The sequence below is a fragment of the Schistocerca cancellata genome, chromosome 1 (assembly GCF_023864275.1).
Source record: "Schistocerca cancellata isolate TAMUIC-IGC-003103 chromosome 1, iqSchCanc2.1, whole genome shotgun sequence".
NCBI classification, from domain to species: domain Eukaryota; kingdom Metazoa; phylum Arthropoda; class Insecta; order Orthoptera; family Acrididae; genus Schistocerca; species Schistocerca cancellata.
This window is the reverse complement of record NC_064626.1, coordinates 533,796,823-533,817,871: the sequence shown is the minus strand read 5'-3', so window position 1 is coordinate 533,817,871 and position 21,049 is coordinate 533,796,823.

Below are 21,049 nucleotides of genomic sequence, written 5' to 3'. Positions count from 1 at the left end.
AATTCCTGTGTGATGGTCTGGATAGATGTCTGCCTGTTACAGATTACGACCTTCTTCTACTGTTGCCGGTCTCTGCCAGTCAACAGACCGGCCTGTACGCTTTTGTGCTGTATGTGTCCCTTCATGTTTCCATTTCACTATCACATCGGAAACAGGGATGTTTAGGAGTGTTGAAATCTCACGTACAGACGTATGACACAAGCGACAGCCAGTCACCTGACCACGTTCGACGTCCGTGAGTTCCGCGGAACGCCTCATTCTGTTCTCTCACGATGTCTAATAACTACTGAGGTTGGTGATGTAGAGTACATGGCAGTAGGTGGTAGCACAAGGCACCTAATATGAAAAACGTATGCTTTTGGGGGTGTCCGGATACTTTTGATCGCTTAGTGTACATAGTTGCATCGTAATGCAAAGTCCTGTTTAGTTGTAATCCGTTAACAGAATGAATTTCTATTTGTCACAACATTTTTCAAAACCTTAGTTCCATCTTCTGGCGACTACTTTGGACTTAAACGTGCTTAGGAGTGTTTTTTTTTATTTTATTTTAATATTGATATATATGGTCACAGACACGTCGTTCGGCGGCCGCGGTGTTCGAGCGGTTCTAGGCGCTTCAGTCCGGAACCTCGCGGCTGCTACCGTCGCAGGTTCAAATCCAGCCTCCGGCATGGATGTTTGTCATGTCCTTAGATTAGTTAGATTTAAGTAATTCTAAGTTCTAGGGGACTGATGATCACAGATGTTAAGTCCCATAGTGCTCAGAGCCATTTGAACCATTTGAACACGTCGTCCTCATACTACGTTTGTGTGCTGAGGCGCCTGACACGTCTCGATTACAATACCGTATAAGCAGAAGGTTCTTCACAGTATGTGAGCCTCTTTTCTTGTCCACGAGAATTCCAGGGATGTCGATCATGTTACGCTTGTGTTAAGTCATTCAGTCATCGTGTTTCGTAGATCCCGTCGACATGACGAACCAACAAAGATGTGTAACGAGTTAAGGTACACATGAACAAAACACAAGGAAATCGTAGGAACAGACTGCGCAGTGTATTAACAATTAACTGTCACCCTTACGTCACAACTGCCGCACTTTTCCCATTGCCTATTTACACCAGTGGCAAGCAATAGAGCAAACCACAATCCAAGTCTATTTCCACCTATGATAAGAAGTAATGAAAACACCAATAAAGGGTGTTTAAAACCCCTCCTCCTTATTCTTAACAGTTTATTAGAGTTCGAAAACCACCTCTTTCGCCAATATATAAGAAGCAAATTTTATCAGTCACCAATTAGCTAAAAAAAAATACCTCGAGGAGGTTTTACACACTAACAATGCCGTCACAGACCCAGAAGAACTATATTGCTCTTAAAGTTAATAGGAAGAACTGCTAATGAAGTACGTTTTAACTTTATTTTGAACTAGTGAGGTGGTTTGCCAGTTTCTTGCTTTTTGTTAGGCAGGAGCTTTTTGATATCTTACACCAATATAATCAGAACATTACATTTTACAAAATGAAACGAATTTTGAAACATAACGGTCCAGGTATTATTGGCAAAAATGACAGAATACATAAGTATCGTGCCGCTACCAGAAACGGAAGAAAGAAACAATATAATGTACCTTTTTCATAGATAAAATAATTACAACTTCGTATAAAAAGATTTGCGCCATATAAGAGGTTTACAGATGTTAATTTTCGTGCACCTTAAGGACTATTCAATCAGGCACAAGTAAAGTTGCGCTCTGCCAGACGTACATTTCGTTAGTTTCGGTACAGTACCTAAACGACATGGCGGCAGGATTGCCGGTAGTATTGGTAGCATCCGTGGCGAAAGAAACATAAATGAATGTGTCAGAGTCCGCAGCTCGTGGTCGTAAGGTAGCGTTCTCGCTTCCCGCGCCCGGGTTCCCGGGTTCGATTCCCGGCGGGGTCAGGGATTCTCTCTGCCTCGTGATGACTGGGTGTTGTGTGATGTCCTTAGGTTAGTTAGGTTTAAGTAGTTCTAAGTTCTAGGGGACTGATGACCATAGATGTTAACTCCCATAGTGCTCAGAGCCATTTTGAATGTGTCAGAGAGGAACTGAGAGCTGACGATTTCTGTTTGTTCTCTGTTTGCACATAATTACTCATAGGACCGTGCATCATTCAGTGTTAGTCCATTGTGTATTCTGTATCCTTACAGAATATAAAGAGCATTTTTTTAAAGTAAAACAAACTAGTTGAGCCGTGCGTGGCTCATGTTCGTGCCATATCTCATCTGACATCCTGTTTTTACTGTACTACCACCTCGTTATGTTAATTTCAGTTACTGGTGTCACTGAGTTGCCGCCTTGCCTGCCCGTGAGCGGCAGCAGCGGCGCTTATCGATATAAGCCATCCGGCGTGGCCGAGCGGTTCTAGGCGCTTCAGTCTGGAAGCGCGCGACCGCTACGGTCGCAGGTTCGAATCCTGCCTTGGGCATGGATGTGGTCGATGTCCTTAGGTTAGTTAGGTTTAAGTAGTTCTAAGTTCTAGGGGACTGATGACCTCAGATGTTAAGTCCCAAAGTGCTCAGAGCCATTTGAACCATTTATCGATATAAGCCTTGGAGTATTATCTTTGCTGACTGCTATTACTTCCCGGTTGTCGTGTGTTGAGAGTTAGTTCTGATCGGTCAGTGAGTTAGAAGGCGCTAGGAATGCACTTCGGACCTGTCAGTGTTTGATTTAGGACGCGGCAGAAGTTCAGTCGGGGCGCGACTGAAGTGAGGTCCGGACAGCCATGACTCGTCCGACGGTTGCCGAGACATATCACTTCAGTGCGGACTACCTTGGTTGGTCGTCGGGCGGTCGTCTTGTCGGACGACGTGTATGTTGGCTGGCGTTCGCTTATGGGTTGCCTGCGTGTGCCGACTCCTGATTCGTCCTTGTTATTGCACAGTCGCTTCTGCTAGTATTGTCTAGTCCTTCGTGCAAGTGTTCGAGAAACTGTGTGTAGCTTGTGATGTCAACTGCTCAGTTATTTTAGTGCTATCTCCGTGCTGATGTGTGGCAGTCAGTCGGTTGGTGTGGATCAGCCAGAAAATCTCCGCGCGGCGCAGTGGGTCGGGCCCACTGACGGTTTCTTCGCAGAGTCGAAGTGTGTGGGAGCTGTTCCGATTGCTACGTGGTTCGTGGCTAACCGACCCAGGACATCAAAGTTGAGTGGTGATTTAATTACCGAAGCCAATCTGTCCACATTGTGCCGTTGGTTTTCATGGTTGACTGTTGGGGGTATTCCCGTGAGCAACAGCGAGTGTTCGAGTTGGCGAAAGTTTGGCCACCATCAGGTTGAGTTTAACTGTATTTTGGTTATTTGAAGTCCAAGTGCACCAGCGGAATTTTCTGCCTTGTGGCAGTTAGCGTTCCGGTTGCCTGCCCTGGCCGCTGACCAAAAATTCAGGCAGTGTCCTTTCCTCACCGTGTTGTTGCTGTCCAACACGTGTGTGTAGTTTTGACAGCTTATGCATACTTGGTTGTGGGCGGCTACGCCTTTCACGTTTTGGCTTTGGAGTTCCTTGTGTACTGGTCGGGTGGAAGGCAAGTCGTCTTGTCGGTGGGTCCGTTGACTGTTTCTTGGTTGGGTTGCCGGCGGATCGGATATAGTTGTGCCGGCTACCTGTCTCCCCTAAGCGAACGTTAATATTTCAAGTGCAGACCGACCCACAGAAACATCTGATCGGCGCTGGCTGTACTGCCTTTTCTTATTGGTGTTTAATTGTGTATTTTAATGGATCATAGCCGATGGTTTGAATTTGTGTGTTTTTAGTTGGGTTTTAAATTATGGGTCTTCAGCCGTTTTAAAAGTTAAATTCCTTGTTTGTTAAACCTTACATTGTTTGGGCCTTCAACCTCATTAAAAAAATATTTAAGGATAATTCCTTGGGCTTTCTGCCTTGTAAAAATTTATTATAGTTGTGTTTTGAATCATGGGCCTTCAGCCGTTTTAAAAGTAAGATTCAAAATGGTTCAAATGGCTCTGAGCACTATGGGACTCAACTGCTGAGGTCATTAGTCCCCTAGAACTTAGAACTAGTTAAACCTAACTAACCTAAGGACATCACAAACATCCATGCCCGAGGCAGGATTCGAACCTGCGACCGTAGCGGTCTTGCGGTTCCAGACTGCAGCGCCTTTAACCGCACGGCCATAAAAGTAAGATTCCTCATTGTTAAGTCTTACATTTGTTTGGGCCTTCAGCCTCATTTGAAATATTATTTAAGGATAAAACCTTGCGCTTTCTGCCTTTTGAAAATTTATTGTAGTTGGGTTTTAAATCGTGGACCTTCAGCCGTTTTTAAAATTGAAGATGTTTTGCACTTAAGCCACAAAATTGTGTGACATATGCAGTCGATAGTTAAGCTTGGAAATTTGCACTGTCATGCTTGGGCAACTAAATAAAGTTATATGTGTTCGAGTGTAACCGACAGCCGCTCATTTTTGGCCCCTTTCCACAATTCCAACTACCTGTTCTGTCCTGTGGATTTAACCAAGCGTTTCAGTAGTTTTTCAGTAATTTCTGCGCTTTTATGTAACCAAAAAATAACTATTGATGCAAGTACAGTTAACATACACAACACAAAAAGATCTATATAGTTATTGTTCTTAGTTTGTAGTCAATAGAATGTTCTTCATTATGATCAGAGGCAAGAGTTTCCTGTTGTAATTGATAAGTGCGAAAGTTGTTCAGGGATACCAGAAGAGTCCTTTATATAAGCTCGACGAAGTGTTAAAGCGATTTTTAATACATTTTTGTTTTTGAATTTTTTAAAATTTTACCTAGTCTGAGGAAATTGCTATATGTAGCGCTACTAGCGCTACAAGACAAATCTGTAACTTTTTAATTTATACTACAGCATCCCTCTGTTTTAGGCTACAAATCAACTTTCGAATAAAACCAGAACCAAACAATGACAGTATCAGTTAAGGAGTATAACTGTGAAGAACAAAAATGTTCTGTAGGTTACACAGTCCTTTGTACATCCACATTAAGTTTCTAGACTGTTCGTCGCTTTCAATTTCTGGAGGAATCTAGTATGAGCACTTGTTTGTTAGAAGAGTTGTATTCCAAAGTACCGAAGATGAACAAGTGCTCATAACTATTACGGTATGCATTTTAGAGCACATGTTTACTGCACTTTTTTTCTTGTTTTGGTCCATATTATCACAACCCAAACTATGGAAAGCAAAGCGCTTGCAGTAGAAGAGATTTGTTTCACAGTATCGAAGATGGAAAAACTGTTCGTAGCTCTGAAGGTATGCATTTTCGAACCTATGCTTAGAGACTTTTTTGCTTCTTGTATCGTGTACTTTCAACTGTACGCGTTTACGCCATAAATTATGATACGCCCTATATATTTGGGATATGAAGGAACGCAAATCATAGCTTAATTTCCTGTTATGTCAACGTCAGTTTAAAAGGAGTTCAAACATAGAAGGATCAGTTCTAAGAAGGAAAACTGTCGTTTAAAAACCTTCGGGCATAGCTGGAATGATTAAAGGGAACACCACCGCCCAATTCTCCAATTCTTATTTTGACAATGGCTTTCTAATGATTTGAACCTATTTCACTTCCGAAGAAGACAGCTTAAAAATGCAATTCGACGAACCACGAATTGAAACCCGTTCTTGGAGACTAGTCAAATTGCGCGATCTCGTGTGGTACTATCGTTGTGGGCATTAGGATTATCACGAAATCGCTAATTTCTAAGAACCATTGTCTGTCGAAAGCGCGGGCTTCGAACGATATACACTCCTGGAAATGGAAAAAAGAACACATTGACACCGGTGTGTCAGACCCACCATACTTGCTCCGGACACTGCGAGAGGGCTGTACAAGCAATGATCACACGCACGGCACAGCGGACACACCAGGAACCGCGGTGTTGGCCGTCGAATGGCGCTAGCTGCGCAGCATTTGTGCACCGCTGCCGTCAGTGTCAGCCAGTTTGCCGTGGCATACGGAGCTCCATCGCAGTCTTTAACACTGGTAGCATGCCGCGACAGCATGGACGTGAACCGTATGTGCAGTTGACGGACTTTGAGCGAGGGCGTATAGTGGGCATGCGGGAGGCCGGGTGGACGTATCGCCGAATTGCTCAGCACGTGGGGCGTGAGGTCTCCACAGTACATCGATGTTGTCGCCAGTGGTCGGCGGAAGGTGCACGTGCCCGTCGACCTGGGACCGGACCGCAGCGACGCACGGATGCACGCCAAGACCGTAGGATCCTACGCAGTGCCGTAGGGGACCGCACCGCCACTTCCCAGCAACTTAGGGACACTGTTGCTCCTGGGGTATCGGCGAGGACCATTCGCAACCGTCTCCATGAAGCTGGGCTACGGTCCCGCACACCGTTAGGCCGTCTTCCGCTCACGCCCCAACATCGTGCAGCCCGCCTCCAGTGGTGTCGCGACAGGCGTGAATGGAGGGACGAATGGAGACGTGTCGTCTTCAGCGATGAGAGTCGCTTCTGCCTTGGTGCCAATGATGGTCGTATGCGTGTTTGGCGCCGTGCAGGTGAGCGCCACAATCAGGACTGCATACGACCAAGGCACACAGGGCCAACACCCGGCATCATGGTGCGGGGAGCGATCTCCTACACTGGCCGTACACCACTGGTGATCGTCAAGGGGACACTGAATAGTGCACGGTACATCCAAACCGTCATCGAACCCATCGTTCTACCATTCCTAGACCGGCAAGGGAACTTGCTGTTCCAACAGGACAATGCACGTCCGCATGTATCCCGTGCCACCCAACGTGCTCTAGAAGGTGTAAGTCAACTACCCTGGCCAGCAAGATCTCCGGATCTGTCCCCCATTGAGCATGTTTGGGACTGGATGAAGCGTCGTCTCACGCGGTCTGCACGTCCAGCACGAACGCTGGTCCAACTGAGGCGCCAGGTGGAAATGGCATGGCAAGCCGTTCCACAGGACTACATCCAGCATCTCTACGATCGTCTCCATGGGAGAATAGCAGCCTGCATTGCTGCGAAAGGTGGATATACACTGTACTAGTGCCGACATTGTGCATGCTCTGTTGCCTGTGTCTATGTGCCTGTGGTTTTGTCAGTGTGATCATGTGATGTATCTGACCCCAGGAATGTGTCAATAAAGTTTCCCCTTCCTGGGACAATGAATTCACGGTGTTCTTATTTCAATTTCCAGGAGTGTATATCGACCGCACGACTATGGTGGCGGCAAATGTGGATACTGTTTATTGTGGTGACTACAGTAACGACATAATATTAATTATAAAGGAAATCAGTAATTTTTGTTACTTCACTCGTCAGCCACGTCTTCACATGAACCATTCCGCGGTTTGTTGTAGGCCGCCGCAAACTATCCTTGTATGCTCTAGATATGTGTATGCTCTAGATATGTCTCTAAGAAACGTTGGGAGAGTCTCAGAAGGTGGAACATTCCCATGCAACCGCACTTTGTAGAAGTATGGGTACAGGAAGAGGCATAGTATGTCCCTGTTTTCCGCTCTTTTAATAAACGATCTGAATATTTTCACGGGCGCTCTATATTCCGTGGGTGGACGCAGATGGATCGTTCGAAGAGACAAATTTCACAGAATGATTTACAAATTCATTCTGGAATCCTCATTTCTGTGAGGTGTTGTAGGACTTAACTTTGGTCTCTGCCAAGATGATGTGGCTTATAATGGACACTAAAGTTTTCTCACCCCACGAATATACACGAACTGTTAAGCACTTCTTAGATTCCCCTTCAATGCCTCCGAAGTTCCATATGTGTTCAATTTGGATTTTTGGTGGTCAACCTTTCTTGTATTTCCGAATGGCTATATGCGATTCGTCTATTTGAGCTATCTTGTTTTGTCCACCGACAGGAACACTGTCATTCGTGACTATCACATGGCAGACTTCTCCACAGAACCGAACAGCTACAAACGGTATTAGTCAATAATTCAGTTTCGGAAGCGGTCGCTTGTAAGGTATAGTCTCTTATCCAACTTGAGACTAAAGCAATGCTCTTTACTACAGGCAACTTACAATTTTTGAAGCAGGTGTTTTTCATCATCGGTGTCCTTTTCTGACGCTCTGCGTAATACAATTGGAAAATCGCCATCGGCGCCTTTCTCACGAAGTTTCACACAGCTGTCTGCACGAAAATTCACACAATATCTGAAATCTTCATAAGGCACTGCAGTCATAGACTGTGCGGCTGGTCCCGGCGGAGGTCCGAGTCCTCCCTCGGGCATGGGTGTTTGTGTTTGTCCTTAGGGTAATTTAGGTTAAGTAGTGTGTAAACTTAGGGACTGATGACTTTAGCAGTTAAGTCCTATAAGATTTCACACCCACTTTTTCCTGAAATCTTCATTTGGCAGGAATTCAAATTCCCAACAGAAATTCAAACAAGAATGCAATGCACATTGCACAGTCGAAGAATTAAGATTTTTTCAAGTCTGAGTACCGGACTCGAGACTACGACGATTTCACTCATTCCTATCCACAACGCTATACGTTACGCCAAGTTCCCTTGGCAACGCGCTAAAGACTTTTCACATTTTCCGCTATGACAGCCGTCGTTCTTCAATGTATACTGTTCAGAGCCCATGCGTTCGATAGGCAACGCTTCTTATAAATATTCAAGAAGTCTTTCCCCCGAATTGAAATAATTGTGAAATTAGCCTTATAAAACATGAAAAGTACTTACTAAGCCCTAAAAATTCCGTTTCTGTTTTGTACTCGTATCTCGGATTCTTTCTCAAATGGTACAGAAAAGAATTTAAGGAATGAATAATTAGTCACACTGCTCACTGATGTTTGGATTCCCTGGTGTTTTCGGCTTATTGTGCCATCTTCAGAAAACAACTGACTAGCGTCCTCAAGGAACACAAGTTCATTGATAACCAAGTATCATAAATAAAGACAAAATCCTCTTGAGCAGAATGTTGTATACTAAACTTGATTTTTAACATTGTAAATTACACTTTACAAAATGAAAAATATTAAAATCAATAAATAATTAAACTTCACGATATTACAGCATTACAGGGTGTATGGTTATAATGCTAAAGTTTGTAAGTTTGCGATATTGACTGAAAAACTGTCAGGCTCAGCACCATGCCCTCTGCGCCAACATGTTTTTTTAACATTATAAATAACACTTCATGCAATGGAGAATATTAAACGCAATGAGTAATTAAAGTACACAATATTTGTTCGATAGATAAATCCGCCTTTTCTTGCTGCAACTGTAGTTTATTTTTCCCAGGCGCGTTTGAAAACTGTGCTTTTAAAGCCGTAAATATTGTGAGTTCATTATGGGTTTTCTCCCGTTTTGTTTGTTTACCTATATGTTGCCAACCTAACGAAGTATATGTTGAAAACTAACGTCTGTTCGTGATGTTCACCTGTGTGTGTGGGGGGGGGGGGGGGGGGGGGAGGGAGAGAGAGAGAGGGAGAGAGGGAGAGAGAGAGAGAGAGAGAGAGAGAGAGAGAGAGTAGAACAGTGTGTATATGTCTCCTGTGTGTGTGGGTGGGTGTGTGTGAGTGAGTGTGGAATGGGAGGATGCGTTGGTGGTTTGAGTTGTAGAGTGCTCAATATGAATGTAATAGCTGTTACGGTGCGGTTGAGAGCTTTGGTGATCAGCTAATTTGAAGTTTGGTTTAAATGATCTGTGGAGCGGTTTATGGACAAGTGAGTCAAAAGGTGTTGGGTGGTATTGTTATTATTATTATGATAATAATCCCCTTTTGGAGTGTTTTCCTATTATTTTATCTATTAGTGTAAACAATGTATTGCTTGGCATGTGAACTTGATCATTCAATAGGGTTTTCTTTCCTGCTTTTGTTTTCTGTATGTGGTAATTTTCTTTCAGGGTTAGGAGGTGTTTTTATTGTTGATCTAATTATTTTCATGTCTTCTTTTCTAGTGGTTGGTTTGTGGTTATGTTCTCACGGATGTTCTGCAATTGTGGAGTGATTTGTCCCATTCTTTCAGGCTCTCATGTGTTCTTTGTATCTGACATCAAATGTACTACCTGTTTGTCTTATGTATTTGCCATTACAAGTCTTACATTGTAGTTGATATATACCAGCTTTCTGGTATATGTCTGTTTTTTGTCAGTTTTGGGACGTATTTTTGGATAGAATTGTCTCTCATGTATGCTATGATTATTCCCTGTCTTTTTAAAATATTGTTGATTTTATTTTGTGGAACACTTACGAGAACATAACCACAAACCAACAACTGGAGAAGAAGGCATGAAAATAACTAGAATCAACTTCTTTTTATTCAGATTTGCACCAGTGATGTAATTTAAATTTCGAAACGAGTAGTGTATTTAATAGAGGATTTACAATAACTGCAGTGGTTTTTAGTCAACATGCAAAAGTTCTGCTGTAGATGGCCGTCCGGTAACCTGATTTGTTCAAAACCACTTTGAATGGAGACATGACTCCTTCAGCATATTTTATAACACGGGGCCGTCCTGTCCTCGCAAACCCGAAGCAGGAGGCGCTCGCCATGCAGTGCGCCCGCTCGGAGTTGGCCCGTCTGCGGGGGCGGCGGTGTGCCTGCAACGTCGGGAAGCGGCGCACCGAGCGCTGCTGTGAGTGGGCGCTGTCAGCCGCAGCGTAAATGTCTCCACTGCACCCCCAGTTCCTCATAACAAACTGTCCGCTGGGCAGAGCAAGTTCGTCGTAGATGAGATTGGCATCAATCATTATCGACAATGTCCTTCCAAAGGAACACTAAGAGCAGTGTGTGGTTTTCATCTATTATGTTTCTCAGTGGTGGAACGATAGCCGTTGAGACTAGTTCAACGTTTCCAGGTCAAGCACGATTGTGTTCTCTATACAACAGTCATTTCTGGATGCTTCTTACGTGTAAAATTGTGACGATTTGTTTAACATCGAAGGATTATGAAAGGAGAGAGAGTTTTTGCTATTAGGCAAGTACAAACGACACTCGTGTCATCGTATAAGATAGCCCAAAAAAAAAAAAAAAAAGAAAAACGGATAGCGAGAACCATAAACTGAATGGATGAAGATGGTATTACACTCAGGCTACAAAAATCATGGAATACCTCCTGATGTCGTTTAGGACCTCCTTTTGCCCGACACTGTGCAGGAACTCGACGTGGCATGGACTCAACGAGTCACTGGACGTCCGCTACAGAAATATTGAGCCGTGCTGCCCCTATAACCATCCAGAACTGCGAAAGTGTTGCCGGTAAAGGATTTCGCCCACGAAAAGCCCTCTCGATTATGTTCCATAAATATTCGATGGCATTAATGTTGGGTGATCTGGCTGGTCAAATCATTCACTCGAACTCCACAGAATGTTCTTCTAAGCAATCGTGAACAATAATAGCGCTGTGACATGGAGCACTCTCATTAACAAAAATCCCAATCATTGTTTGGGAACATGAAATCCATGAATGGCTGCACATGGTCTCCAAGTAGCCGAACAAAAACATTTCTAGTCAATGATCCGTTCAGCTGGACCAGACGACCAAGTCCATTCTACGTACACACAGTGCCTTTTGACAATTTGCGTCCATGGTTTCGTGGGGTCTCCACCGCTCACGAACCCTACCATCAGCTCTTACTAAATAAAATAGGGACTCATCTGACCAAGTCACGTTTTTCCAGTCGTCTAGGTCCAAATAATATGCTCATCAACTCAGGAGAGGCGCTGCGAGCAAAGTCGTGCTGTTGGCAAACGCACTCGCGTCGGTCGTCTGCTGTCATCATTTACGCCAAATTTCGCCGCACTGTCCTAATGGACACGTTCGTCATACGTCCCACATTGATTTCTGCGGTTATTTCGAGCAGTGTTGCTTGTCTGTTAACACCGACAACTCTCGCAAATGCCGCTGCTCTCGGTCGACTACGTTGTCCATGGTCAGAGATAATGCGTGAAATATGGTATTCTCGGCACGCTTTTGACACTGTCGATCTCAGAATACTGAATTCCCTAACGATTTCCGAAATGGAATGTCCCATGCTTCTAGCTCGGCCAACGGCCTTGGCGCAGTGGTAACACGAGTTCCCGTCAGATCACTGAAGTTATGCGCTATCAGGATGAGCTAGCACTTGGATGGGTGACCATCCGGTCTGCCGAGCGTTGTTGGCAAGCTGGGTGCACTCAGCCCTTGTGAGGCAAACTGAGAAGCTACTTGATTGAGAAGTAGCGGCTCCTGTCTCGTAAACTGACACCAGGAGGGCGGTGTGCTGACCACATGACCCTCCATATCCAGTGGTGCCTCTGGGCTGAGGATGACACGGCGGCCGGTCGGTCCTGTTGGGCCTTCATGGTCTGTTCGAACGTAGTTTAGTTTCCATTCCGCATTTGTTAATTCCTGCCACGCGGCTATAATCACGTCGGAAATGTTTACACATGATGAAAATGACAGCTCTGCCAGTGTACTGCCCCTCTATACCTTGTGTACGCGATAGTTGTGCCATCTGTATATCTGCATATCTCTGTCCCATGACTTCTGTCACGCCTCTCTAGACTACTCCAATCAGTATGGTAGTGCTGTCTTTGTAAGAGCAGACAAACAGATACAATCAATGTATCATGGGCACCTACAACAACTACAAGGACTTATTTCGTTTTGTGAGACTTTAAAAAAGTGATTTCGAATAACTCAGATGAATATTTTAAGTATGCTGTCCAACCGATATTTTGAGAATTGATGATAGCCTGGCCTCATTGAGGATATCCGTTCTGTTGTCTGTTCAAAATCTTGCAATTTACAGGTTAGTGGGGGCACTGAAATGTATCCGTGGCTCGGCGTTGGACTGAAAGGAGACATGACAGCTTGTATACTTATCGTCAAGGTTCCGCTCGACCAGCTCTGACCACCACAGGGAAGGATCGCCGTTCAAAAACGGTTCAAATGGCTCTGAGCACTATAGGACTTAATATCTGAGAACTTAGAACTACTTAAACCTAACTAACCTAAGGACATCACACACATCCATGCCCGAGGCAGGATTCTAACCTGCGACCGTAGTGGTCGCGCGGTTCCGGACTGTAGCGCCAAGAACCGCTCGGCTACACCGCCGTATTATGGCGCCAAGCTTATTGTAGCCTCTTCACATGTACGGCTGCTATCAGACAACAAGTAATGGGCCAACTGCAACACTGTGTGTCTTCCCGCACCTTTGGTAGGAGAGTAGCAGCTGCCGGACCAGGGAACTACCGTCCCATGCGTAGGCTGCAGTTAACACTCCAACACAAATTGCTGCTTTCGGGGTGGTGCCAGAACTGGTAAGTATGTGCTGCTGATGAGAGGCGAAGAATCGCGTTTCTGCACTACCCCGGATAACCATGGTCGGCTAGTATGGTGCCGACCAAGCGATAAGTCCCATTCTTTCAGTGTTTTGTAGATGTACAGTGGTGTTGACACCATGATGTGGGGAGCCATCGGGTTTGACTTCAAGTAACGGCCGGTAACGACTGATGGAATTCTGCCGGCACAACGTTACATCACGCACTTCCTGCATCCTCTTAAATTACGTCTCACGCAGTAGCCTCGTGGTGCCATTTTACAACACGACAATGCATTTCTGTACGTGGCATGTGTCTCTGTGAACTGTATGTGTGATGTTGAGGAAATCCTGCAGCCGGCGAGGCCCCGAGAATTCTCGCCAGTATAACGTGTGTGGGCCCAGATTGGACATCAGCCCTTTCCAGCGCCAGTATTCGTGATGTCAAAGACCATTTACAGCAGGTGTGGGCCAGCTTGCCTTAGGACACTTTTCCCAATCGAACCAATGCATGCATCCAGGCCAGAGGGGTTGCAATGTCATGGGCTCATGCTGCCAAGTTCTTTGTAAATCTGACTGGACTCCATAGTGTGATCACTGAAATAACGTGACATATCCCATCAACTACCATAGATTCATATAATTTTCGCCGCCCCTTTCTGTTGGTTCGCTTTTTCTGTCAGACACAAGAAAAGAATAGGATATTTAGAAATGTGGTGCTACAGAAGAGTTCGAAAATTAGATGGGTCGATAGAGTAATAGTGAGGAGGTACTGAATCGAATTGAAGAAAAAATAAATTTATCGCACAAACTGACTAAAAAGGAATCTGATGACGGGGACATCCGGAAGCATCAACCATTCGTCAGTTTGGTGAGAAGTCTGAGGGCTAAAAGTTGTAGAGGGAGACCAAGTCTCGAACACAGTAAGATGGTTCGAATGTAGGTTGCAGTTGTTATTCAGAGGCTTGCACAGGATCGACTAACGTGGAGAGTTGCTTCAGCCCAATCTTCGGACTGAAGACCACAACAATACAAAAGTCTAAGAAAATTGATTCCGATGACTGAACAGAAAATGATAACTGGACACATTAACACATTTTGAGGTTTGACGCAATAGTTTTCGGGCTCCTTATTGCTTCTGCGGGTAGCAGGGATCCCTGAGAAGGCGCCAAAACTGGGTGCTAATGCGTCGTTGTTATTGAATTTCTAATAGTACTAGAACACAGCTGATGTCTTAATACGAAATCCACTCCTGTGGTGCTTGATTTTGAAGGTAAACCCTGCCATTGACTGCATGTTATAAGACCACTTGGCTCAAACCTAAAATAGGGTGAGAGTAATTTCTTACCGATTTTCTCTTCTTTTACGGAATTAAATTAAGACCGATCGTCTAGTCCACGGCAGGGTACTCAACACAGAGAACTTTCGTCTGAATCTTCATTCTGAGTATTTTTCCTTGATTACCATCGGTTATCGTATGTAGGTTAAGAATGGATAGCCAGATTAAGGAAACATAGCATTCCCATGAATCTTTACGGTCATAGAGTTTGTACTTGGAAAAAATATACGGTTTTTTGTAGGCTTGTCTTTTCAAGCTTCATGTGTAGGTAAATTAGTCTTGTTGTGCTCTAGGATGGATAGAGAAAACGATTTAGCTTTAAGCAATTAGTTATTCAACGTTAAAAGAAAAACACGATTACTTGCTTTTTACAGTACTGCCCGTAATTGGCTGAAGTGGACACGGGAAAGGAAAATATGAGCAAACATCGGAAATCATAGTCGAGATTTACCTCTCATACAGTAACTGCGATTTGTTTGTAGAAAAGAAGTGTACCCCTTTCGAACGGACAGAATGAAAATCACTCTGTTTTATACACGCGCATTCACTTCCGATGGACATCTACGAGAACATTATAACGAGATATCAGACACAATTTGGACACTATTTTGTAGGGTCCAGGCGATGAAGAAGCGACGGTGTCATCACAGGCCTCCGGCTTCGTCACCGAGATACAGGAAACAATCGCCCTAATAACAAACGGGCGTAGGGGGAGGAGGGATCATGGGGGTTATGACCCCCTCTAAAACAAATTTCGCTTCAGGTGTTCGGTTTTCGAGAGTAACGTGACGAAATACTAAAAGTCTTGAAAACGGCAAAGATACTAGAAAATTGCAAACTACGTTTAAACGCAGGATGCTATTCAACTGCTTACCTGACAGGCTGTTCACGTCGATAAGCTTGTGGTCCGAGCAACTGCAGGAAACATTCCAGCCAGGTTGAGGAGCACGTTTATAGGCCGACCCGTACCTGTTATGGTTCATAACTCTACTACATGACACATGTAGATTTCAGTTTTTCGGACGAATGACTTAGGGATTTGTCTTAATTGCTGTTTATTGAAAGTTATGTTAAAACAATGTACTAAGCGGAGTTCAATCTGTTATAAAGACGATAAGAGGAGAGATGCCATAATAATATCCACTAAAGTGTCCGATACTTTCGATCAGATAGTGTACATGGAAATTTGACTTGTGTTTTAAAACAAATTCCTGTTCACAAGTAACACGGATTAGCTGTTAAGCAAGATGATACACATAACATCCAGGTACATTCAGTTGCATAATGTTGCAGCTGAATCTGAAAATGATCACTGCCTGAAATAGCTGTTAATGTAAAACACATACTGCAGTTCAACTTGTACCAAACGAATAACACAGACTGTGGTGGAAAAATTGCTTTTGATATCCAGAAAAATTAAACAGTCATGTTTGCAGAGTCAAGTCGAACTTAGTGTGTATGCCGACTCATGTCAAAGTGAAATGAAACAACCTCGAAACAATCAGTCGAGAACTTCGACCTCTGCCTCCGCTCCCATATATCCTTTCCCGACGTAACTTTAACGGCTCCCTCTTAATACCTGAAAAGAAAAGATGTGTGCGTACGATACTAGTGGCCGGGAGTCACATCTAGAATGATCAGCCACTCGGCGCAAGTTTTTTTATTTGGAGTTGCGCGCCGAGGATGAAATGATGATGACAGCAGCATATACACCCTGTCCCAGGAGGAGAAAATCACCAAGCCGGTCGGGAGTCGACCCAGAACCATGTGATAGCGAGTCAGCAACGCTAATAACGAGAGCAAAAGCTGCTGAGTCTTCTTGACTCAAAACTCTATTCTGAAATCTACCCATACAAAGAGAGCCCCCATACCCTTGCCTTAGATTAAGGCTCCAATTTCAGTTTGTAACAGCTGTGCAGAGTGACCTTTGTGTGCAGCCCAGGACACTTCTAGTAACTTTTGTTTTCACATTCGTTGGCATCACCAACTCACAACCAACTTTACACAGACCTCGTCGGAAGATGAACGTGAAACTGATGAAAGCAAAATAAATTATCATGAAAAAGTGATTGGTCGCAATTTTTCCAAGCTTTCAACATACGTTAAAACTAATTCGTAACATCACGTGCCGCAGAGTACGATACGATACGCTACGCTACGCTGCCAGACAGGAAACAGATTCTTAGTGTGTCTGTCCACCACTTGCGAAAAGCCAGTTATCCCCGCCTCCACAGAAATGTCTCTCTGCAGAAACGTCATTCGAAGCAAGTTTCCGAGCCCGCAGCTTCACTCCCACACTCTTGACCGACCTTTGCTCTTACCTGCCCCAGCCTCCTTTTATACATTCCACTTGCTGGCACAGTATCACCCAAATTGTCCGTCATCCAGTAATCCTTCCTTCCCACTTACGTACTCGTAGCATTTACTAGAAGCTGCCCTCGACTGACTTTTCAGATGCAACACCTTCATTATCACTATTTGGCATCAGACACACTACCGTCGTCATGTTCTTTCTATTGCTAATGTGTTCTGCCGCTAGGAAACTAAACTGAAACTGTTTCCATCGAATTGATATGATTCCTGGCTGCCTTAACGTGTGTAAAAACGATCGGACTCCGTTTTATTTATGCAGTACTGTGCCCGATACTACGTCATATCTTTTCTACCTCAGTAAATGTAAAACTCTCGAACACGTCAGAAGTCATATTTTTTGTCAGATTTCAACGATCCAGTGCGGCCGGCTGTGGAGCACTTGGAGTTACGCAGAGATCACACAGATCCCCCACCCCACGTCTCCCTCCTCCTCACCCTGGCCCCCGTGAGTGATTCTCTCCCTATGCCTCTATTGCAGGCCAAGGTAATAACACTTCGCCACCAGGACACCACACCACTGTAATATCGTTTACGTATCGTTGATTTATTAATTAACAACAGTTACCAGTAACTTTTGCCCCTGCCTGCTGCGGCTAAGCACTTACATATTCTGTAATGGAGAATCCACTGAATAATGAATAATTCCTCCACTTTAGAGCGTCGCAACCACTGAACACAGTCTACGTACAACCGGTGGAAGCCAACCCTCAGTTCACAATCAGAGTGAAACAGCTTAAAATCGACAACTCATCGCTGCAAATCGGCCCAATATTAATTTTATCTTTGATGTGGCAAGTATTTTGGATCTTTACTCCAGCAGAATTAGTCTTTAAACTAGTGAGGTGAGATTAAGTGAACAGTTATCATGGCAGAGCGACTTTCTTGCAAAACCAGAAAAGGCAGTTGAATATACAGAATTCAGTGTCTGGTACTGGTCAGTTGTTATAGTCTGTATTCGCCTACTTGTAATATCGTTTTACACCGTTATCGGCTAATCGACGGCAGGTGAAATTCCGTTTTAGCTCTCCTGAATGCCAGATAATTTGTTATAGCACCAGAACAGGTCAAAAGGAAGCAGCGAGTAAAAGAAAAAAAATCCACTAATAGTTTTTCCTTTTTGAATATGAAAATGTGAATGTACACAGAAATCTTTAAAGCTGACTTCAATTAACAAATGAACTATAGCACACACGACTATGAGAAGGTTTTAATTTATTGTCCATGTCGAATTACTACCTGCTTCCACACCCGCTTTGATGCCTACTTTACGTAAGAGATATCTATCTGGACTTGGATGTAGAAACCTTTGGGCGCGGCCATCTTCCGTACAGATCGAGTATTAACTACTCGCAGTTGGTCTAAATGAAGTTTCCAAGTAATCAGTCTGGACCGGCCGTTGCAAACATCGTCGCCAAGGTGACGCACTGCTGGCTGACATTGCGCCTTCCAGCACGACAAGCTTACGTTTCTCATGCAGCGTTTAAATCATCCGTCGCTCACCGCTGTAAGCCTTACGCCGGACGATAGGAAGTAGGTACGTCCTCGGCGAGTGTTGGAAGCGGCACGAGCGAATGACGGGCGGTGTATCGGGCAGCCTCGCGTGCCCCCCACGTGGTATTCGCTGTCTTCCCGCCACCTACACACACCCGCGGCCGAGCTTGCCCCTCTACCAGTCACACTCACAGCAGCCCCCTACCTCCTGACAAACAGAGTCTTTCATAATCGTTTCCGAGTCCCATGGCACGCCCTATTGCTTAGTTTTGCACTGGTCGTTTTCTTAAGAAAAATTAACCTTTGCGTTAGTCATGAAATCAAAATATAGCTTAAAAATTTTCTGTATTTTTGTCTTTGCCACCTATCTGACTATATTCATAATTAATTTATACATCTATTATATTATTTATTTATTATATTATTCATACATCTATCGAGTGTCTAACAGGGTTGCCCCTTAAAATCGCCTCCCAACGTCTCCACGAATGGTGTGTTTCATGTTGGTTGGAGTGAAGCTTTTCCAACTATCATATTTTGTCACGCCAAAAAACAAATATCACCAATATTTGCTAAATAAAATTCCATTTGTTTAGTACCCCATATTAGAATGGTTACAGCGTATTATAGTAAACCATCAAAAGATATTTTCATTATATTTTAATCCTATTACTTTAATATTTTCAACTGTGAAGAAACCAGACGTTATATATCAGCATCATCTGGTTGAAGAGCGCCCGACCGGATAGCCGAGGGCGCTAACGCGGCTCTTCTAGGACACAGGGAGACGTCTCAGCCCCAGATCAAATCAGCCGCACGTTTAGCGACGAGAACTAGCGAGCGGCCTGGATGTGATTTGTAGGCAGTTTTCTACATCCAGCAGGTGGTATCAGGAAGGGCATCCAGTCGCCAAATGCCACCAACATTGCCAAAAACGGTATAAATATGCCATTTATGTAGGGTGACGGGAAAGGCGAAGGGAAAAAAAAGAAAGAAAGAAAGGAACAAAGAAAACCTAGTTGAAGAGTAACAATGTATTTGCTGCTAGACCCCTCCTGAATTTGGGGGAATGAAATAATCAATAAAGGAAAAAAAAGATGATTCAGGTTAGTGGGGAAAGATTCGGGCGCACATCAGTTGATGCCTCTGCACGGAAGAGCAGACAATGTCTTACGAGTTGTTCGAACCCTTTCGGGATAGAAAGAAACATTTTGATCGTGATCAAATGGTTCAAATGGCTCTGAGAACTATGGGACTTAACATCTGTGGTCATCAGTCCCCTAGAACTTAGAACTACTTAAACCTAACTAACCTAAGGACATCACACACATCCATGCCCGAGGCAGGATTCGAACCTGCGACCGGAGCGGTCACGGGGTTCCAGACTGAAGCGCCTAGACCGCACGGCCACACCGGCCGGCCGATCGTCATCCTCTCACAAATGAGAAGCTGCATTCCACCCTCTCTTTCTCGGGGCTGTTGTTTTCCTGCGGTTGTTCTCATTTGAGGACTCGTCACCCATGCTGTGTGTTCTGCAAGGGAGTTTTACAAGACGCTGTGATCATTCCAGCAGGCGAAGACAGCGGTGTAGCAGTACTGGTGCGATGCGCCCGCAGATAAGCGCAAGGTGTGTGCGTGAGGGAATAAGTTGGCGGCCGCTGTGTAGAGAAGGCCAGTGAAATGTCTCCATAAGATTGGTGGCGGCAAAATTTTTGGATGTTTTTCCTTGGGTATGAGATGAAATCACATCAACACAAGAAATAAAGGCACAGTTGACACTGAAGAAAAATCTGCCGCATTTCCTAAGCTTCTCTCCAAATAACTTCCCAATTGGAAGATACTTTTTTGCCTAAAAAATTCAAATAAAATATACTTCTCGAATTCGATTACTACGTTGTCTGGAGAGATCATATTTAAGTGCAGCCTCAAACAAGCTGCAGGCGTCCATTTCCTTCCGAGTGTGGCAAGTGAAATATGCTAAAACGAAGAAGAAAGAAGCTTGGAATCAATCCATCATGAAAACTTTCTCCTTTCAAAATGTTGTGCATATTTTCCTCGACTATTTGGCTGTCCTCTCGAGAATTATTCTTCATTTTCCTTTAATTCAGTCTGGCGTAGCTTAAGGAACCATTAAGGTCACAGAGTAAAGTTGCTACTTCACATTCCGACCAACACAGGCGGCCGCTGTGGCCGAGCGGTTCTAGGCGCTTGTCTAGAACCACGCGAGCGCTCCGGTCGCAGGTTCGAATCCTGCTTCGGGCTTGGATGTGTGTGATGTCCTTAGGTTAGTTAGGTTTAAACAGTTCTAAGTTCTAGGGAACTGATGACCTCAGATGACAAGTCCCATAGTGCTCAGATCCATTTGAACCGCCCAACACAGAAAAATATGTGACTTTCAAAGTGAACAAAGATTTTCCTTAGCTTCACTTTTCTCTATTTTATAATACCATTCATATACCTTTTTGGACACGCACTGTTGTCGTATCATTTGCCCACTATCTGACGCGTATGCCTCTACTTTGGGTTTTATCAACAGCGCTTAGAGGGAAACATGACTGTATGGTTTGA